The sequence below is a fragment of the Pleurodeles waltl genome, chromosome 6 (genome assembly GCF_031143425.1).
Source record: "Pleurodeles waltl isolate 20211129_DDA chromosome 6, aPleWal1.hap1.20221129, whole genome shotgun sequence".
Classification (NCBI taxonomy): domain Eukaryota; kingdom Metazoa; phylum Chordata; class Amphibia; order Caudata; family Salamandridae; genus Pleurodeles; species Pleurodeles waltl.
In genome coordinates, this window is record NC_090445.1 from 1,543,753,463 (window position 1) to 1,543,759,462 (window position 6,000).

A 6,000-nucleotide genomic window follows, 5' to 3' on the forward strand; every position below is an offset into this window, starting at 1 on the left:
TGTATTTTACGTGCGTAGCTGAGTGGATTAGAAAAGCCAGCCTTTAAAAGCACTTTAAAACAAATTAAATGTATGTGAAAGGAGAGCTATGGAGAGAAGAGGGGCACGTTTGTGGGGTTTTAGTGAGGGAATCCAAGGAGGTGGCCATGGGGTGGGGTGACAAAAAAGTCTGCTGCACAGGGTGCCACTAGCATTAAAGCCAGCCCTGAATATAGAAGCAAGCGGTTGCTGTTTAGACACTGGATCCGCCCGATACACCTAAAGCTCTCACCTTAGTGAAAGAGGCAATGCAGTTTTCCAAGTATTTGGATTCAGATTTGCAAGAGTATACTTTCAATGCTAAGTTTTAGGTCCAGTGTATAACACAACAGGATTTTTTTTTCTGCTCTTGAGACCAAGTTACATCTGCATGGCCAATACTATTTATTTGGTCTGATAAAGCCTGACTCTAGTTGTCTCATCTGAAGCATAAGACCATTGAGCCTGTCGTTCTGCAACATTATTGCTTTGTTTGTCTACACACTTCTGCATAGCAATTACTTCAGCAATATGCATGTGTCACCAGCCTAGACTAGGCACTGTACACCCCTTTTGGAGGGGGAGGGGGTTACTCTGAACCCTGCCATCCTTGGCCCCAGTAGTGTTGGTGAATTCTGACTGAGTGGATTTATTCCAGGTATTCTCCCTGATTTGGCGATTCTGTAGGAAGTTTGTCAGTTACACTCTTGAGAGCTGATGCTGCCCCCCCCCCCCCCCCACAATATCGTTGTATTTTCATTGGCCAACCATTCATTTTCCATCGTTGTACCAATGCCCATGGCACACTTGCTGTACCCCTGTCTGGCAGAGCAGGACTAACTCATTCAAATGGCCTCACCTGCATTCTGCAGGCATCTAAACATCTTCACATATTCGCCTGGAGAAAAAGGGACGTACAGGGCAGCAAATGAGCCATATCCTGCTGGACTTGAAAACCAAAAATATGGGGTTTGAGCTGGGACTAATGGTGAGACTTTTCCCAGGAAAACAAATATGGGCCACCTATTAGTTTTTAAACGTTCGATGAAGGGCTGGTTATGTGTGGTGTGTGTTTTTTCTCCCCCCCCCCCTCTCCCCCCCCCCCCCCGCCTTATTTTCCTTTTTCCATGTAACCTTTTTATTTATAGATTTTCCAGCGTTAAAATCGGAAGACCTGGAGAAACAATAACTTAAATAAAACAGGTTGCCCATGACGCGTGTCTTCAGCATCCCTCACGGCATAATATATCACAAAATCGGAGTATAAATATAAATACAATCGGAAGCACGATTGGAAAACACTAAGAATCTGGATTTGAGTCCTGCACTAGCAGCCCCTGAGGAGCTTCAAAAGAAATCCGATGCTATCCCAGGATCAGCTGATAAGGTTGCTTCAGTCCTTCCCGTACCACTAGCCACATCTTAATCAGAGTCATCAATGCCCATCCTAAGTTTGAAACGGATTGAACACCAATACCGAAGTGGCAATATCATCTTGAGCTTTGTCATCGTACCTAATCAATGTGATTTATTGCTCTTCAGTGACAGACCAGTCTAATACTTCCTTAACCTGGAGCTTTCGGACTCTCATCCAACCAATGGCCACCCTTGTTTTTGCCAAAAGGAGTGCAAGCTACAGGAACTTATAAGGCATTTTTTCCAGCCCATTGTCTAAGCTACTTTACCCGATAAACATGCATAAGATGTAACCAGGAGCTGGAGCCCTGTAGCAGCCACAAGCCTAGGCACCACCTCCCTCCAATATTTCCTGACTTACCAACAGAACCAGGCCAGATGTAAAAAAAAAAAAAGTGTCCCTTTCTGAACTGCATCTGTGACGTTTGGCCACTCTAGCTAGTTAGATTTTACTGAGGGCATATGGAGTAATGTATGTACTGTGAAGATAGTTGAAATGAACTAGCTTGAATCTGCTATTGCATGAGACCTTACGAACCAGCTTACAGGCCCGATTCCAGTCTGCGTATGAGAACTCTTCTGCCAGTTCTGTTTCCCATGCCCTGGCTCAATCCCTGCCGAGGTTGTAGTGATGTCTTAGTACGATCTCATCTGATGGTCCTATATGGTAGCATTTTAAAGTGTCTACCTTCCTTCTCTCGTACCCCCCCCCCCACCCCACCCCACCCCCATTGAGGAGCACACCCAACACCTGTGATGCTGGAGCGGCCGGGAAAGTACACCACACCTATTTCACAGTATTCTCTAGTTCTGCATATGGTAGGAATTGGCCAGTCCCTAACTGAAATATGTCCTGTGCTTACTGCAAGGTGATAAAGACCTCCCTGGGATAGAAATCCCTGGCTAGTAAGCAAGCCCTACCGCTCCATGGCCATGTCTGTAGCAATAACATAAAACGGAGCCAGGTCCCAGAGTTTAAGCTGACTGACAAAAAGGGCTCTGCAGAGTACCCTAGTGACCACCCTTTCACAAATTGCCACTGTGATGTACCAAATTGGGGACTGGTTTCTCCGCATGTCATGAGGAGCTGCGTCAGTGTCACGCTGCTAGTTGTGCCCCACTGTAAACGTTTTTTCCCAGTTGTGCGAGTCATTTTGCTGTATACTGTAAATGTGCTGCAAAGTAATAATGTTGCTTATCCGTTAAGGCTAATACCCCATCCTCCATATCCCTTTTTTAATACTCTCAGGGCCACTCTACTACCGCCATCTGCCATTACCAAGGAAGTTAACAAACTGTCCAAAAGTAAAAAATAAAATAAAAAACAAGACAAACCACAAGGGTGCGTGAGGCGTTTTAGGCCATGAAAAGGCAACAAGGGAGGAAGACCATCGTGGTTATACCCACCCTGCCCATTACAGAGAGGGGAACTGTATTCCAGAACTGCACGGACCCCCTGAAGTTCCCTCGCTATATTATATAATATTCTGCTATGCCGCAGTATTAGCCACCATGACTCCTAAGCACCTAAGCTGTCTCCGATTGGAAACCCAGCTCTGGCAGATGTTCTCTTGGGATATCCACTAACCCCCACTAGTGGAAACAAGTGTTTTATGATGGTTGACCCGAAGGCCTGAGACCTCTCAAGTCGCCATGTGGCTCACCAGACAAGGTACTGTCCCTGAAGGAGCAAATGTAGACGAGAGTGTCATATCACTGTATGTGAATGACATGTACACTGTTCGCCACCTGAATCCCCCATTTTTTCATCACCTGACGCAACAAAACCACCACAGAGTCTAACGCAAAAAGCTGTGGTGACTCAGGGCAGTTTTGCTGTGTGCTCCTCCCGACCATCTAGCTCTCCAAAATCATGTTCCCCCCACTCTAACCCAGGCCAGTGTTTCTGTGTACAACAGTCTCACCCATCGAAGGAAGACCGATCCAAAGCCCATTGCCTCCCGCACAGTCAGTAAGTAAGCCCAGTCCACTGTATCGAAGGCTTTTTCCAAGTCCATGGCCACCAGTGCCATTTCCTATTCTTCGTCCATGACCTCATGCAACACATGGGACAGTCTACCTATACTGAGAACCAGACCTGGAATAAAGCTGCATTGGTCGTCATTTACTAGATCTCCTATCACTTTCTGGAGCCTGGTAGCCAAAATCTTGCAAAGAACCTTAACATCAGAATTGGTTATAGTAAGGGGTCTATACGAAGAGGGGTCAGTTGCGTCACACTAGCCTGAGTAACAGCCATATAATGGCCTACTGCATCATGGGGGGGAGAATCTTCTTAACCCATGCCTCCTGAAACACCTCCAGCAACTGCTCTGACAGTATTGCTGAGTAGGTCTGGTAAAACTCGACCGGGAAGCCGTTGCACCCCAGCACTTTTGATCTACTGAATTCAGGTAAACTCCCCTTCAGTTCTTTTAGGGTCAGGTCACCGTCCAATACCTGGGCACTTTTGTCCACAAGCTGGGGAAATGTCACTTGGCTGAGAAATAGTCCCACTACATTTCCAGTTTCCTTAGCTTTACACACCTCCCAAAGATGTGTCCAAAAGGTCTGTAAAATGTCTCAACTGGCCGTGACCAGCCATCCCTCTTGATCCTGAACGTGTAAGATGGGTGGCATTCTCTGCTCACGTTAGAGTATCCAAGGCAGGAGTTTCCTTGATTTGTCCCCCTGCCTGTGTAAGCACTGTTGGTATTGTTAAGGCGTATAGTTGTCAAGCGTGCACCAAAGCTCATGCAACTTCAGCCGAGTCAATGCAAACCCCTGTTTAGCTTCTACTGTATCCGCCTCCTCCCTCTTGTAGTCCGCTAGCTGCTCCTCACAACGCTGAACTCCCTGGTCTGTTTTCGCCTACTTAGGAGTTCCCTATGCGGGGGCCTTGCAGCACTGCCTTAATGGCCTCTGACTTGTATGCTCTGCTGGGTGTGGTACTCCAATTGTGTTCCATATAGTCCTTCAGTGTATCTGCCAATGAGGACTGACACATGACATCAGTAAGAACATCTGGGGGGCAAATACCAGCTCCTCCTGCTCTGTGTACTCCCCCTGCCAAACAAGACATAGCAGTTTTGGTGCATGGTCAGATAAGTACCGCCTGAGGTGCACAACATTCTTTAAGGAGGAATATAGGAGCCACATCACTACAATGCAGTCCAGGCGGCTATAAGTATTATGTGTTAAGGAATAGTAAGTGTACTCCTGAGTGCCCTCCAGCTGTCCAAGAGATCCAAATTGTGCATGACATCTAAGAGTTACCTGGTAATCAATGGCTTTGTACTTGTACGGGTTGGCTGTTGATCTCTGCCATCACCAGTAATGCAGTTAGTTACCCGCCCAGATCATAGGGAAGCCAATACTGACCTGCAGTAAATCCTGCATCTTCTAGAAGAATAGTATATCATCAGTATTAGGTGCATAGGTGTTTAGAAAAGTGATGTCCTTTCCTTCCAGCATGCCCGTACAAGTATCTACCCTGTCTATATCCGCTTCACAGTGTATGTGGTGAAAACGTCCCCCAGGCACCACCCAAATGGCCACCTCCCCGTGTAAGAAGAACATGTGACTGAATATAGTTACCTCCTCGGTTTATTCGCCATTTTTTGTTTCCTTTGTCATTAGGTGTGTTTCTTGCAAGCATGGTATGTGGACATTAGTGAATCTGAGGAATGAATGTACCTGATATCTCAGTGTAGCTACCTAAGCCCTTGACATTTCAGGAGATTATGTTACTGGATTCACATACAAATGAACACGCGTGTCATCTGGATCACGCCATCCCCTAACCCTCCCTGGGCATGGTATTGACATACCTCCTACCAGAGCCTGGGTGCAGAAAACAAACTTGCCAGAACGTGGTTGTATGGTAAAAACGAATACCCCCTCCCCTTGCAAACAATCAAAGGGAGAACAGACATGGTTGTCTGTTTGTATGAAGCTGTCATGACCAGCGCCGTAACCCCTACGCATAAACGAAAAACAAAAAACTCCAAAGCCTACCACCAAATTTGGGAGCAAACTCCCGTCCCCGTAAAACATTTTCAGGTGTACATACTGTATGCGATTCAAGCTTCCTACCGGTCCCATAGACATCCATCGGCTCGCAACAGGTTGAGAGATACAAGGCCCCTCTGAATCCCCCTCCCCGTAACAGAAATCAGTACCATTGCAAGGGTAAGACGCTCATCTCACAGATACTGCCACTAACAGGCAAGCGCTGAATCATCAACCGAGCACCAGCATACACAACAATTGATGGACAAGACCGTCAGCAACCACAGTTTCCTCTCCTCATGCTCCAATCCCGTCCAATTCAGGCCGTCCATCGTGGCTGCCCTTCCATTGTCTGCTTCTGACTCCGCTGGAGCCGAGTGTATTGCCAAGGTGCCATCACTTTGTATCACCAATAATGACGTTTCAGGTCCTCCTGTGGAGATCGAGTCGGTCTGTCTGCTGGGCTCTCATGTCCCCCGTATGTGACGTAGCACCCCTCCAACTCCCGGAGCCTACTGAATCCTGCAGCACTCAAGCCAACGCCAAATATCCTGG